Source organism: Delphinapterus leucas, chromosome 10 (assembly GCF_059928025.1).
Source record: "Delphinapterus leucas isolate spDelLeu-1000000601 "Yukka" chromosome 10, BTC_Dleu_Yukka2, whole genome shotgun sequence".
In the NCBI taxonomy this organism is placed as follows: Eukaryota; Metazoa; Chordata; class Mammalia; order Artiodactyla; family Monodontidae; genus Delphinapterus; species Delphinapterus leucas.
Genome location: NC_143138.1, coordinates 97387868 through 97404751, shown reverse-complemented (window position 1 = coordinate 97404751; position 16884 = coordinate 97387868). Strand labels below are relative to the sequence as shown.

At 41.8% G+C, this 16884-nt stretch overlaps 1 long non-coding RNA gene across 1 annotated transcript in view; it reads left to right on the top strand.

Annotated features, from left to right (window-relative positions):
- Positions 1-16428, top strand: part of LOC149748314 (uncharacterized) — an 86844-nt gene extending 70416 nt beyond the window's left edge. The window contains exon 3 of the long non-coding RNA XR_016394761.1: positions 12420-16428. This is a non-coding gene — a long non-coding RNA (uncharacterized LOC149748314). The remainder of the gene's footprint in view (positions 1-12419) is intronic.
- The last annotated feature ends 456 nt before the right edge of the window (positions 16429-16884 follow it).

Sequence of the window (16884 nt, the reverse complement as noted above, 5' to 3'; positions counted from 1 at the left end):
CGCCATTTCTTACCATTCTCTGGCGTCATTCAGGGTAGTGTGTGCACTGCTAAGGGCAGGGATCCAGGAACTAAACTGCCTTTGTCCAAACCCTTGTCCTCCCCTTACCAGTCCTGCATCTCATTGTCCCATCTATAAAACAGGAGCTATAAAATACCCATCCCACAGGGTCTTTGTGAGGATCGAGTTAATATGTGCAAAGCACTTGGAACAGTTGTAAGCACATGGTAAGAGCTATAAAAGTGTTAGTTCTCAGTATTATAACTCACCAGCATCCTACCTGGATATGCGTTGATGTGAGAATTTCAGTGATTCATCACACTCCTCAGCTATTCACTCGTCTGTAGTGTCCTTTCATAATAACAAGTGCCGTCTACTTGCAGTTAGGCTGTGCAGTATGCTAAACCTGTGATTTCATTATATCAGTTAATCCACAGAACAACCCGTGGATACTATTATTGTTCTCAACTCAGAGTTGAGGCTTAGTCAAGACTAAGGCATTTACCAGACTCACACAGAAAGTGACAGACCTGGACTCACACTCAGGCCTGTGTGATGTCAAAGCTGAGGCTTTTTACCACTACACCGTCTGACCTCCTCTTGAAGCCAATTAAAAACAGTAAAATCAAGCCCCCGGAGGAGCCCCAGCATCCGCTCTGCTCACGCCTCTCTGCAGGACCTATCTCTCTCAGAAGCAATCCTGCAGGGTGAGGTTTCCTACCACTCTTTTTTTTTTTTTTTTTTAAACATCTTTATTGGAGCATAATTGCTTTACAATGGTGTGTTAGTTTCTGGTTTACAACAAAATGAATCAGTTATATATATACATATGTTCCCATATCTCTTCCCTCTTGCATCTCCCTCCTACCACTCTTATCCTTCGGGACAAAGGAGCAGATTTCACAGATGTCTCCCTGCTTCCTGGTAAAGACACAGCATACTTTGACTGACAAACAAAGAGCCCTCTTCAGATTAGAGCTGAGTTAGCCACACAGCCTTCAAGGGCCACCTTCCCAGCCTCCTGTTTCTTCTGCAGCCTGCAGGCCCCTTACCTGGGCAGGGAGGGTTGCCTGCATCTCAGGCACATGAATTCACTGAGTTCTGGGTGATCCAGATGTAACACGAGCTCTCAGTGACTCAGGCCAGCCTATCTGGGATTTTTCCTCTCTTGGCATGTGAGAGAGCCTGCAGTGTTGACATCTTTTAGTCAAGAAAGAAGCAGCAGGCACCGACCTATAATTACAGAATCACAGAACGTCAGTCAGGGCTGGAAGGGACCATAGGATGCGGAGAAAAGGATCCTGACAAGAGAAGGTTCTTGGTCAGGATCTCGTTGAGCAGGAAGGAAGGTACCCAGATTTAAGCCCTTATTTATCCTTGGTACCTTTCCTGGTACCCCCAGCTCCCAGAGGTGCTGAGAGAGGGCTGAGCTGGGACAGGGTGGGAATGCGCATCTAGGCCACTGAGTATGTGTGCATTCAGTGCTCGCTCTCTCTCTCTCATAGGTGATGATCCTGTAAAACAGGCTTTCTCAACCTCAGCACTAGTGGCGTTTGGGGCTGGATAATTCCTTGTCTTGGGGGCTGTCCCGTGTTTAGCAGCATCTTGGGCCTCTACCCACTAGATGCCAGTAGCACTCTCCCGGTTGTGTGACAACCAAAAATGTCTCCAGGCATTGCCAAATGTCCCCCTTCCTGCTCCCCACTCTTGTTGAGAACCAGTGTTCTAAAAACCAGCTCCTTCTCTTCTGGAAACATGTATTAAAAGCTTACTATGGCCATGCTCTGCTGGCAAATGAATCAAGCACAGGCTCTGTCCTTAAAGGAAGGACTCATTCAGAGTCCAGCTGGGGAGATGGACAGGGCCACACAGGTGGCAGAGTACGGGAAGCCCTTCCACAGAGATAAGCACTAGGTTCTCTGAGGGGCACAGGGCAGGTGCTTCACTGACTGGAGATCCAAGAAGGCTTCATAGGAGGACATGGCAATTTTCCAGGCAGGCAAGGCAGGTGAACAACATTCCAGGCAGAAGGAATGGAATATACAAAGGTCAAGAGTTGTGAAGTGTGACGTGTTGGCTGAAAAAAGTATTCTAGTGTGACCGTGTCCTAGAGTGCACATGGGGAGTGGTTAGGGAGCAGCCTGGAGGAGGGTGAGGCAAGAATAACGAGGGTGGGATTTCCGTGGTGGCACAGTGGTTAAGAATCTTCCTGCCAATGCAGTGGGCATGGGTTCGATCCCTGGCCCGGGAAGATCCTACATCCCGCGGAGCAGCTAAGCCTGTGCGCCACAACTACTGAGCCTGCGCTCTAGAGCCCGCGAGCCACAGCTACTGAAGCCCGTGTGCCCTAGAACCTGTGTACCACAACTACTGAGCCCATGCCCCGCAACTACTGAAGCCTGGCACACCTAGAACCCGTGTTCTGCAACAAGAGAAGCCACTGCCGTGAGAAGCCCACGCATCACAATGAAGAGGAGCTCCCGCTCACCACAACTAGAGAAAAAAGCCGCGCGCAGCAATGAAGACCCAAATGCAGCCAAAAAAAATAAAAAAATAAGAATGAGGAAGAGGATAATGGTGATGGTTAACTCATATTAACCATTATTATATGTCACAATATATGGCATCTAATGATGACGGTTAACTCATATTGAGCACTTATTGTATGCCATACTGTTCCAAGTGTCTTATGTATATTGTTTCTTCATCTTCAGGGCAATCCTTTGAGGAAGGTATTATTGTTATTACTTCTACTTTATAGATGGTAAAAATGATGCACAGAGAGATTAGGTAACTTGCCCCAGCCACACAGCTTGGGAAGGTGATGGAAATTTGGTTATGAGATCCAAGGATTTTGAAGTAGAGCAGTGTCATGATCAGTGTCTCAGTTACCTTTTGCTGCATAAAAAACCACCCCAAAGTGACTGGCTTAACCAATGCACTTTATTATATTTCATGATTTCGTGGGTTGGCTGGGGCTCAGCTGGGTGGTTCCTCTGCTGGTCTGGCTTGGACTCTCTCATGCAGTAGCAGTGAGGAGGGGCTGGATGTCTGCCACCTCGATGTTCCTCCAAGTAGCCTCTCTCCTCTCTCTTCTTCTTTCTGGGCCTTTGTCCATGACCACTTTCTCTTGCAGAGTAGCCTGTTCTTCTTGGTGGCTCAGTAGCTGCCAGGCCTTTTTAATGTGAGGACTTGGAGGTCCCAAGATGTTGTTTCCTCTGTAGTATTCTTTTTTTTTTTTTTTGCGGTACGCGGGCCTCTCACTGTGTGGCCTCTCCCACAGGGTCCGGACGCGCAGGCTCAGCGGCCATGGCTCACGGGCCTAGCCGCTCCACGGCATGTGGGATCTTCCCGGACCGGGGCACGAACCCATGTCCCCTGTATCGGCAGGCGAACCCACACCCACTGCGTCACCAGGGAAGCCCCTCTGTAGTATCATTCTAGTCAAAGTGGTCACAGGCACAGCCCAGATTCACAGGGAGGGGACATGGGGCCCACATCTGGTAGGAGAGGCACACACATATAGGGAGGGAAGGGAGGAATTGTTTGAGGCCATTTTTGGCTACTGGATATCAGAGCCAGATTTTTATTCTAGAAAGAATGTTCTGGCAGCATTGTGGAGGTGGATTGAAGAGGGCAAGACTAAAGACATGAAGGTGAATTATGAAGTCACTGTAACAGCTTCAACAATTTTGGCTGAATTGGTCATTCAGCGTCTCTCTTTTCTTCTGTTACTGTGGAAAGACCAGAGTAATTGTGTTTTTAAAATTATTAATTAATTAATTTGGTTGCACTGGGTCTTTGTTGCAGCAGGCAGGCTCCTTAGTTGTGGCTCCAGGGCTCCTTGGTTGCGGCTTGCTGACTCCTTAGTTGCGGCACGTGGGCTCCTTAGTTGTGGCAGGCGGACTCCTTAGTTGCAGCTTGCCAGCTCCTTAGTTGTGGCATGTGAACTCTTAGTTGTGGCAGGCATGTGGGATCTAATTCCCTGACCAGGGATGGAACCTGGGCCCCCTTCTTTGGGATCACGGAGTCTTATCCACTGTGCCACAAGGGAAGTCCCAATTGTGTTTTAATAATAATAATAATAACACAATAATCATACTAGCCTACAATTTATTAAGCACATATTGTATGCCAAGCACTGTCGTAAGTACTTTTCTACACATTTTAATCCTCACAATTAGCTCATGAGGTATATTCCTATTTTACCTTCTAGAAAACTGAGATCAGGTGTGTCAGTCACCTTGGGCTGCCATAAAAAGCTACCACAGACTGAGTGGCTTAAACAACGGAAATTTATTTCCTCACAGTTCCAGAGGCTGGACGCTCGAGATAAGGTGTTGGCAGTGTTGGTTTCTTCCGAGCCCTCCCTCATTGGCTTATAGATGGCTGTCTTCTCCCTGTGTCCTCACATGGTCTTTCTTCTGTGTGTGTCTGTGTCCTGATCTCCTCTTTTTAGAAGGACACCAGTCCTATAGGATTAGGGCCTCCCACATGACCTCATTTTACCTTCATCACCTCATTTTACCTTCATCACACTTCATCGCCTGTCTCCAAATACAGTCACATTCTGAGGTACTGAGGGTTAGGACTGCAACAAACAAATTTTGAGGGGACACAATTCAGCCCATAGAGTCAGGTAATTAGCCTCTGCTCATGTGATTAATAGGTGGGAAGCAAGTATTTGACCTGGTCTGTCTGACTTCAGGCTCCTGTTGTTAACTGCTCCTTATAGTATTACTCCAAATTGTCTTCAGTTCTTGTCCCAAGCAGGAAAGAACAAGGTGGAGGAAGACACCAAGCCTGTAGAACTTTGCATTTAGGACTTAGCTATTTCTAACTGAGGAGTAGGAGTTGAATTCCACTTACCTGTTCTGTGTCCTTCACCTGTCACTCTATCATAGTGACCTTTTCGGAAGGGCACTGAAAGGTGGCGGGGGTGGCATATCCTGATAGAATCATACTAGGGGATGATAGTAATGATCACTAACACTTTATGAATGTGTACAGTGTGCCCGGAAGAATGCTAAGTGCTTTACGTGCATTATTTAATTCTCACAATAATGCTGTCAGGTGGGTATTGTTATGTTTCCTATTTTACATATGGGGAAACTGAGGCAAAGTGGTGCATTAACCTGCCCCAATTCACCCAGCTAATAAGAAGTGGCAGAGTCAAGCTGAGCACACAGGCCATCTGAATCCAGAATGTGTACTCTTAACTATTATTCTTCCATACTGACTCTGGGAACCTGGTAAAGAATGTTTTTTTGATGTCGAGTTGTATGAGCTGTTTATATATTTTGGATATTAATCTCTTATTGGTCATATCATTTGCAAATATTTTCTCTCATTCAGTAGGTTGTCTTTTCATTTTGTTAGTGGTCTCCTTTGCTGTGCAAAAGCTTTTAAGTTTAACTAGGTCCCATTTGTTTATTTTTGTTTTTATTTCCTTTGCTTTAGGAGACAGATCCAAAAAAATATTGCTATGATTTATGTCAAAGAGTGTTCTGCCTATGTTTTACTGTTTTCTTCTAGGAGTTTTATGGTTTCTGGCCTTACATTTGGTCTTTAACCCATTTTGAGTTTATTTTTGTTTATGGTGTTAGAGAATGTTCTAATTTCATTCTTTTGCATGTAGCTGTCCAGTTTTCCCAGCACAACTCATTGAAGAGACTGTCTTTTCTCCATTGTATATACTTTCTTACTTTGTCATAGATTAATTGACTGTAAGTACATGGGTTTATTTCTAGGCTGTCTATTGTGTCCACTGAGTTACGTGTCTGTTTTTGTGCCAGTATCATGCTGTTTTGATTACTGTAGCTTTGTAGTATGGTGTGAAGTCAGGGAGCGTGATTCTTCCAACTCTATTCTTCTTTTTCAAGATTGTTTTGTCTATTCGGGGTGTTTTGTGTTTCCGTACAAATTTAAAAACTATTTGTTCTAGTTCTGTGAAAAATGCCATTGGTGTTTTGATAGGTATTGCATTGAATCTGTAGTTTGCCTTGGGTAGTACGGTCATTTTGACAATATTAATTCTTCCAATCCAAGAACAAGATATATCTTTCCTTCTGTCTGTGTTGTCTTCAATATCTTTCATGGGCAGAAGATCTGAATAGACATTTTAATAAAGAGGAAATGGAGATGGCCAACAGGCGCGTGAAAAGATGCTTAACGTCACTAATCATCAAGGAAATGCAAATCAAAACCACAATGAGATATCACCTCATAGCTGTCAGAATAGCTATCATCAAAAAGAACACCAATAACAAATGTTGGTGAGGATGTGGAGAAAAGGAAACCCTTGTACACTGCTGTTGGGAATGTAAATTGGTGCAGCCATTTTGGAAAACAGTATGGAGGTTTCTCAAAAAACTAAAAATAGAACTACCATATGACCCAGCAATTCCCCTTCTGGGTATATATCTGAAAAAACAAAACCACTAATTCAAAAATATACATGCACCCCAGTGTTCATAGCAGCATTATTTACAATAGCCAAGATATGGAAGCAACCTAAGTGTCCATCAGCAGATGAATGGATGAAGCAGATGTGATGCACACAGACACACACACGCGTGTGTGCATGCACACACAATGGAATATTACTCAGCCATAAAAAAGAATGAAAATTTGACATTTGCAACAACATGGATAAACTTGGAGGGCATTATGCTAAGTGAAATAAGTCATACAGAGAAAGACAAATACTGTATGATATCACTTGTATGTGGAATCTAAAAAATACCACAAACTAGTGAATATAACAAGAAAGAAACAGACTCAGAGATTTAGAGAACAAACTAGTGGTTATCAGTGGGGAGAGGAAAGGGGGGAGGGGCAATACAGGGATAGGGTATTAAGAGATGCAAACTAGTATGTATAAAATAAGCTACAAGGATGCACTGTACGAAACGGAGTATAGTCAGTATTTTATAATAACTGTAAATGGAGTATAACTTTTAACAATTGTGAATCACTGTATTGTACACCTGTATCTTATATGATATTGTACATCAACTATACTTCAATTAAAAAAAAAGAATGAGTCTACACTATTTCCACAAAAAAGAATCTAAGTCAGAGAAGACCCATTAGGCCATCATTTACCCAAAAGTTTTCAATTTCAACCATCAAGATGTTTATTGCTACATATCAAAATAAAATACTGATACTGTTTCTTGATTTATCAATTATAGAAATCACTTACTGACTTGGTGTTATCTGAGATTAAAATGTCTGTCAGTTACTTGCCTTCTATCTTTTCCTGCAAAACCCTATAATCAATATTTTTGATATCATATTATATTTATGTAATTTTTGTCCATTGCAAAGCCAAAAAGTATACTGTGATTACATGTCCTTCCTTGTATACTTTTTTGTTTTTACTGGAGTTGATAATATTTGATTGCTTTTTTTAAAAAAAAAATTTATTTATTTAATTTATTTATTTATTTAGGCTGCGTTGCGTTTTCACTGCTGGGCACAGGCTTTCTCTAGTTGTGGCGAGCGGGGGCTACTCTTCGTTGCGGTGCGCAGGCTCCTCATTGCAGTGGCTTCTCTTGTTGCAGAGCACGGGCTCTAGGAGCGCGGGCTTCAGTAGTTGTGGCACACAGGCTCAGTAGTTGTGGCTCACGGGCTCTAGAGCGCAGGCCCAGTAGTTGTGGCTCACAGGCTTAGTTGCTCCGTGGCATGTGGGATCTTCCTGGACCAGGGCTCGAACCCGTGTCTCCTGCATTGGCAGGCGGCTTCTTAACTACTGTGCCACCAGGGACGTCCCTGTTTGTTTGTTTTACTTGCATTATTTTCTATGTACCTGTCCTTTTCTTTCTAATTAGAACTTTCATGTCCTATCAATAGTTTTTCATGCTCAAGTGTGTATACCCCTCTATCTGGAACTTTCCTCCTTGAAGCCCTCCTCCTCCAGTACAGACAGGTTTTACTTTATGCCTTTCACCTAAAGTAATGATAAATTAAATAATAACTATTATTCTGGGAGTTCTCTTTTCTTTTATGTTGGAACCCCTGTTTCCTGGGTCCCAGGTCTTTCTTTACTTCCTGGTTTTGGTGACACTTCTCCTTCTGTTGCTTTCTAAGAAATGATACATGGGAGATATATTTTTTTGAGTTCTTGCTTATTTGAAAATGTCTTTTTTTCTACCCTCACTCTGGATTTGCCGTTTGGCCATATAGAATTCAGGTTGCAAATTATTTTCCCTTAAAGACATTGTTCCATTGTCTTCTAGCTTCTAGAGTCATTTTTGAGAAGTCCAATGCCATTTTCAGTCCTATTTCTTTGTATGTGACTTATCTTTCTGGACACTTCTAGTTCTTCTCTGTATCCCTGGTATGCTGAAACTTGGCATTCATCCTTCTTCATTCATTAGGCTTTCAGTTGGAGACTTGGGTCCTTCAGTTCCAGGAAATTTTTCTTAAATTATTTCTTTGATAATCTTTTCCTCCTCTGTTTTCTTATTTGGATGTTGAATTCAAATGATTCCCTAAATATTTTATCCTTATACTATCCTTATTATTTTCCATCATTTTGCCTTTTTATTACTTCCAACCTGTCTATTAACTTTTTAACATTGATGATCACTTTTGATTTCCAAGGGCTCTTTTTATTTTTGATAATATACTGCTTTTAAAAAATTGATGGGACTTCCCTGGTGGCGCAGTGGTTAAGAATCCGCCTGCCAATGCAGGGGACACGGGTTTGAGCCCTGGTCTGGGAAGATCCCACATGCCACGGAGTAACTAAGCCCATCCGCCAAAACTACTGGGCCTGCTCTCTAGAGCCCGCGAGCCACAACTACTGAAGCCTGTGCGCCCAGAGGCCGTGATCTGCAACAAGAGAAGCCATCGCATTGAGTAGCCTGCGCACTGCAATGAAGAGTAGCACCTGCTCGCCGCAGCTAGAGAAAGCCTGCGCACAGCAACGAAGACCCAACACAGCCAAAAATAAATAAATAAAATTAAAAGAAAAATAAAAAATTGATGGATGCAATATCTTTTCTGAACTCTCTAGGAGTATTAATTGTAATTTTTATTTGAAGCTTTCTTCTGTTTCTGGCATGATCTGTTTCTTGCTGATCCAATTTTTTTTGGGGGGGGTGGTTTGTTTTGCTCTCTGTCTTTCATGATGGGGGCTTTCCTCCAGTGTCTGGTGACCCTTAGTTATCACTTCATATTTTAGAGTAAGGCACAAGACGTAATTGGAGGGGGGAGGGATAAATTCGGAGTTTGGGATTAAAATATAAGCACTACTATATATAGAATAGATAACCAACAAGGACCTACTTATAGCACAGGGAACTAAAGTTAGTATCTTGTAATAACCTATAATGGAAAATTTAAAAAGGACATAAATATACATAAATATATACATATATAAAAATTCTTTTCCATATATATAACTGAATCACCTTGCTGTACACTTGAAACTGACACACTGTAAATCAACTATATTTCAATTAAAAAAGGCAAAAGAAAGACCTAACTGTAAGCCCTATGTGTACATACAGAACTTATCAAGTGGAAGCCTTTACTGTTGGGTTTTTGGTGGGAGTCTTGCTGTTTTGTTAGGGGAACCCCAGATGTTATTATCTATGGTTTTCTTCCTCTGGGGCAGTTCAGTTTCTTAGGAGAAGAATCCTCTCATCTCCTGTCTAGGGGTAACACACGTTGCCTGCATTTGGGGAGCAGAGTCGAGGAAGAGGACTGGGGTTCCCACTGCTCAGGATGCACTCTTGCTGAGTCTCCCTATTTCCAGACCTTACCTCACTCCTGCTGGCTACTGTGCCACTTGTACTGGAATCTAGGGCCTCCCCAGTTCAGATCCGCCAGGGATCAAGCTTCCATTCTCCTGCCTGGGTAAAGAGTAACTGTTTGGCTTCTGGGGCAGAGGATGTTTTCAGCTCTGATCCTTACTGTGTTCCATCCTTTTTTTTTTTTTTTTTTGCGGTATGTGGGCCTCTCACTGCTGTGGCCTCTCCCGTTGCGGAGCACAGTCTCCGGACGTGCAGGCTCAGCAGCCATGTCTCACGGGCCCAGCCGCTCCGCGGCATGTGGGATCTTCCTGGACCGGGTCACGAACCCGTGTCCCCTGCATCGGCAGGCGGACTCTCAACCACTGCGCCACCAGGGAAGCCCTGTGTGCCATCCTTTTATCATGGGCCAAATTTTTCAGAGGTTTTGTGGGGCAGTCAGTTTGCTTCTCACCTGTAACCCCCTTCCCCACTCCCCCTCCCTTGCTCTGCTATGATACCATTCCTCCATCTGCTTTCCATCTTTTAAAAAGGAACAGAATAAATGCCAATAAGCACATAAAAAGCTGCTGCACATCACCAACCATCAGGGAAATGCAAATCAAAACGACAATGAAATGCCACTTCATACCCATTAGGCTGGCTTATTATTAAAAAAAAAACCCAAAACAAAAACTAACAGTGTTGGGGTGGATATGGAGAAATTGGAACCCTTGCACATTGTTGGTGTGAATGTGAAATGGTGCAGCTGCTGTGGAAAATAATGTTTCCTCAAAAAAGTTAAACATAGAATTACCATTTGATTCAGCAGTTCCACTTCTGGGTATATACACAAAAGTTTTGAAAGCAGGGACTTGAATAAATATTTGCACACCAGTGTTCATGGCAGCAGTATTCACTATAGCCAAAAGGTGGAAACTGCCAGAATGTCCACTGATGGATGAATGGATAAACAAAGGGTACTAATATCCATACAGTGGAATATTATTCAGCCTCAAAAAGGAATAAGATTGTATCAGTTATTCCTCAGTAAAGCTGAAAATGAAATATAGCCTGATTTTGTAGGGGATAAAAAAGGAATGAAATTCTGGCACATGCTATAACATGGCTAAGCCTTAAAGACATTATGTTAAGTGAAATAAGCCAGTGACAACAGGACAAATATTATCTGATTCCACTTATATTCCACTACTTAGGGTAGTCAAAGATGTAGAGACAAAAAATAGAATAGGGTTTACCATGGGCTGAGGGAGGGGGGATAGGGAGTTATTATTTAATGGCTCCAGGGTTTCAGTTTGGGATGATGAGAAAGTTCTGGAGATGGATGGTGATGATGGTTGCACAATAATGTGAATGCACTAAATGCCACTGAACTATACACTTAAATATGACTAAAATAGTAAATTTTATGTTGTGTATATTTTACCACAGTTTTTAAAAAAGCTGAAAAAACGGAAATCACTTGCTTACTGTGGTATCATGTCCCATTTTCTTCATCTATGTGAACATACTCCTTTTTAATTCTTTTACCGTCATTTTGGTGGGGTCTCAGGAAAAAGAGACAATATATGTGTGTAGTTAATGCATCATGTATAACTAATTTCCCTCAAGTATTTTTTCAGTGCCTGCTACATGGATGACACTGTGCTTGTGAATATAAATGTGATTGGTTTCCATGTTGAAAAAGAAAAAAAATCGCAGGCACAATACTTCTTCTATACTTGTACACTGTCAAATACAGTCTTGGCTCTGAGGTCACTAAAGCAGGGAGAAAATGGATTTGCTGCAATATTTAATATATTTGCTGTCTTCTTGGACCATGGCCCTAAGTTGCCGTAGCAACGGATAGAGCAGGAACTTCATTAGAGGAGGAGCTCCTTGGATTTTAACCATGTTATTCAATCAGGCATGAATGATGGGGTAGACCATCACATGGCACACAGAAGATCTTTTATTTTGATAAGCTGTGTAATTAGCTAAATCTAATAAGTCATTGGAACAAGTAAAACAACAACCTAAAACCTTGCTTTTTGCATCTTTTCTGGAGTCATCAGTAGTCAAAGGATTTCCTTGGAATTTCCTTGGTGGAACTCTCCAAAGCAGTGCTAGCAGTACTCTTTGAGCGTCATCAGCAAAGGGCAGGAAGGGGCACCAACAGATTAATGATGGATAACAGCTTACTGTCACTGGCATGTTGAAAGAAGATGCCTGGCATAAACAAGGTCATCAAAGAAATTATCATAGGCAAGCTTTAGGTCTTTGTCACAGGTGGGTGGGGAGCTATTTTTTGGAGGGAAGAAGGGTGCCTTCCCAAACACACACATACACACACTCACATCCACACCCACACCCACATACCCGCTTGAAAAAGCTTCAGTAGCAATTTCAAAGCAACATGCAGAGTCCATATTGCTAAGAGAGTTCAAAATAAAATGTGATCAGAATCAGGTGGGGGTGGGGTGGTAGTAATCACCACCAGGGATGGCTTCCAGGAGGACAAGAGCTTTAAGTGGCGTTTTGGAAAAAGGAAGAGTCACATACTCTTGAGGAAGGCAGAGTTGTGTCTGATTCATTAAGACCTTACCATCACTCCAAATCCCCAGTTTGTCTGCTTGTGGTTAAATCAGACTCATTTCCAACATTTCCTCCTAACAGCCTTCCAGGAGGCCCCAGGCAGAGCAATCCAATGGAATAATATCCTGGTGAACTTAAGAAGGCAAGTATTTATTTTCAAGTCTCTTTACCACCTCTGGAAATTAATTGTTTTGTTGACTCACTTTCCTTCCCCAAAGGGTAACTTTTGAGTCTGTCACCTATTTACAATACTGGTCTATTTTACTGCCAATGTTCTTTCATTGTGTTGTTCTCCCCTGGATACAATTGTAGTGTATATAGTCAAACATGAAATAAATCGTTTTTGGTTTTTTTGTTTCTTCCTTTTTTGGGGAGATGCTAACATTCTAAAGCCCTAAGCAAGGTACCATGCGGTTTACAAAGAAGGGCCAGATGCAGTCCTTTCATGCTGTTAAGGGACAACAGTAGAAGAAATGACAGAAGATAATCAGTGATTAATTACCAGATGAGTGATAGATACCAGGTGGTCCCAACCTGAGCTTCCCAGCCCCATGGGGTAATGAGGGAAGCAGGGAGGGGGTGCCTGTGAGTTATTTTCAGGACTTCAAAAAAGAGTAACCAAAAAAGCTCATATATACCAGAGATTAGATGCACAGGCTGTTTAAACCAAAACATCAGGTTTCTTTGTTCTGGGCTAGAATTATAACAAGTCAGTCATAGAATAGAAATACCAGTTACCCCATGCTGATTGGAAGCTCTGATTGGTAGTTACCCTTGTCTTTTTTTTTTTTAAGCTGTGGTTTTCTTTTTTTTTTTTTTTGAAGATGTTGGGGGTAGGAATTAATTAATTAATTACTTTTTGCTGTGTTGGGTCTTCGTTTCTGTGCGAGGGCTTTCTCTAGTTGTGGCAAGCGGGGGCCACTCTTCATCGCACTGCGCGGGCCTCTCGCTATCGCGGCCTCTCCTGTTGCGGAGCACAGGCTCCAGACGCGCAGGCTCAGTAGTTGTGGCTCACGGGCCTAGTTGCTCCGCGGCATGTGGGATCCTCCCAGACCAGGGCTCGAACCCGTGTCCCCTGCATTAGCAGGCAGACTCTCAACCACTGCACCACCAGGGAAGCCCTACCCTTGTCTTTGATTAATAAAACATGAGAAAATGAATTATTGCTTGATAAGTATGTTTTGTTTGATAGACAAAAAGTATTTCAAAGCATGGGATTTGTGAAGGGAGGATAATAAAATGGTTTGGGTGAAAAGACTGGGAATGAGGAAGATGAACAGGAAGTGGTTAGGAGCAGTTTAACCTGGATAGAGAGTGCAGAGAAGGAGGGACCCTCGTAAACAAGGTTGTGAAAGATGTGTAGGATTTACCTGTGCAGTGGTTCCCAAAGCGTGGTCTGCACCCACAGCATCAGCACCACCTGGAAACTTGTTAGAAATACAAATTCTTGGGTCTCACCTGCTGCATCAGAAACTGGGAATGATGCCCAGCTATCTGTGGTCTATCTGTGGTCTTCAGGTGATTCTGATTTACACTACAGTTTGAGAACCAAATCTATACCATCCTTTCCTAAAATTTGAAATACTAATGAAACAGGAGACAATTCTAAGAACTACCTGCTCAGCCTTAAAACAAAATGAATCACTATCAAGAAAGTTATTTCCTTTTCCAATCTCTCATGCCTTTTGATAACATCACAGGGCAGGAGCCTTGTCCTCATTCGCATCTCTTTTTCAAACAAGGAGAACAGCCTGCATTCAGGTTCAAAGGCCTGGCAGGTGACGGAATCTAACTTGACGCTGATAACTTGGTGTTCCTTCCCTCCCATTTATTTTTACAGTTACCTTCCCTTTTGGCAAGTGATGCTAGTTTTCCTTTTGCAAAAGGAGTATAAAGTATTTCTTATGAAAACTTTTTTTAATCTATAAATGTGATTCGATTTAAAGAAAAAAGGTAAAAGTACTAGAGGTATGTGGAAATGGAAAACATACTCAAGGCATTATGTGAATGATTGAAATTAAGTCTATTTAAGACAACAATTTGTGTGTGTGTGTTTGGCATTGATGCTTGAATGGATAAATTTATATTTTTCCTTGTTTATTGGTGTTTTGGGAGAATAAGCCACAGATTGAAGCAAGTACAAGTACAAAGGAAAAAAGTATCCAAATAGCAAAAGGCATTCCAGGCAACAACCTACGACCACTTGTGGGAGCAATACCTAGTACAACAAAATCCTCCACGGCAAAAGGAGCCACTCAGTCCTTTGGGGTCAGTTGTGCCAGGATTTTGTGATACTTCATTTCCTGAAGTACAGGGTTGTTGAGATGTGATGAGAGCCGGAACACAGGCTTTGTAATCTCTTGAGAAAAAGAAGAAAACAGTTCTTGCATAGGTGACAATTAACTTCATGTTTCCACCCATACCAGATTCATAGAGATGCTTTTTCATCACTTCATTTTGAGTCAAGAAGTGCCCAAGTTAATTGATTTATGTACAAACATAGATGTGTCCCAGCATGCTATGGGTAGGGCTATTCAGGGGGAAATTATACTGCATTCCTTTTCTTACAATATTTTAATTACAGGTAAAGTCTGATGAAAAATAATATAAAGGGCATCCTCTAAGATAATGATTGTCTAACTTTTTGACCTCAATGCATGAAACACATTTTACAGCTTTTTTGACCTCAACTTTTTTGACCTCAATGCATGAAATACATTTTACAGGTTGGCCCAGTGTGTGTGTGCACACACAGGTACACACATACACACACACACACTTTATAACACCTAAATAAATGTTTAATGAAATAATACTCATCCTTATAGCAAGAGACATGCTCTGCAAGTTTTTACTCTTATCTTATTAAAATGATTTTCCAATCCTTTAGTGGTCTCTTTCCCACCTTCCTTCTCTGAGGATACTGATTCAGTAGGTTTGGGATGGGGCTTGGAAATCTGCAAGTTTTGATAAGTTACCTAGAGGATTCTGATGCAGGTGGAACTTGGCCACACTTTGAGAAACACTACTTTCAAGGAAACAATAATAGAAGCCTAAGGTGTTAGTATATGAAAAACTTTATGAATCTTATAGTCCAGAGTTGGAAGAACCTCCATTACCTACTCAATAAAGTTGAAATATAGAATGACATTCAAGGCCCTTCTTTCGCTAGCCCCTGCTGAGCTTTTCAAGTATAAACCCAGCTGTGACCTTGCTGCTCTCCCTCGCTCCTGTTCCACACAACCAAACTGCATCAGATAAATCATCATTTATGCACCACATGCTTTTATGTAGACTTTCATTTCTTGCAGTATAGTGGAATGGCTTACCCTGACTGATCCTCCCGCTGAAAAGAACTAAACGTGCTAGATGACATAAAAAGCCAGTAAAAAATGTGTTCATGAGCCAGCAAGTTATTAAGGAATCCTCAAAGACCAAAAACTAAATAAGTAAAGTAAGCAGAACCCCAAAGCTGGCTTTTGCCTCAAAGATACTTGCTGAACTGGCTGATTTTTTTAAAATTAATTTTTATTGGAGTATGGTTGCTTTACAATGTTGTGTTAGCCTCCAGTGCACAACAAAATGATTCACTCATACACATACAGATATCCCCTCCCTTTTGGACTTCCCTCCCATTTCGGTTACCACAGTGCATTAGGTAGAGTTCCCTGTGCTATACAGTATGTTCCCATCTGAACTGGCTGATTTTTGAGCTTTAGTTTTTCATGGGGAGACAGAAAGTGAAGCCTAGAACCTGCCAAAGGTAGGGGTCTAATAGGACCCCTTCCATAAAGTGAGGACCTCAAATGGCCATACCTCCCTGTAAAGGCACTTTAGTGCAAGGGTGATTTAGAAATAAACCTGTCACCTGAAGAATAAAAATAGTTGCTTATCTTGAAGACTGGGCCTGGGTGGAGGGTCAAAAAAAATCCTCCCTGAAAATTTATAATCATAAGTCAATCCTTATAAGGATCTATAGCATGAATTCACACAACCAAAGAGATTCTAGGTTAGTAGTATCCTTGAGGTTCCTAGCAGAACCAAATGCACACCCCGTAGAGGAACCTGTCTTCCCCAGGCCTCAAGGAATTCTTCATGATAAAGTTTTAAGAAATTTCTGCTCATGATCGAAAATGGTAAAAGTACATAAGGAAGCGAGGCAACATGAGTACTGAGCCAGCAGAAACAACAGACAGCAGAATCAGACCCATGAAGACTATAGATAGTGGAATTATCACAGAATATAAAAGAAGTATTTTAATATGTTTAAAGAAATAAGAAATAAAATTACAAATAAAGAATCAGACTGTAAAACTGACAAAGTATATTAAAAAAGGAATTTCTAGAAATAAGTGATTATGGATTCAGCAGTTAATTAGGCAACATTGAGGAGACAATCAGTAACCTGGGGGAGAGTTCTAAAAAATATGTTCAGAATGCAGCACAGAGACACAAAGGGATGGAAAATATGAGAGATTAAGTGATCTGGAAGATAGAATTAAATAATTTTATACACGTATAATTGGTGTTCCGGAAGAAGAGGAGA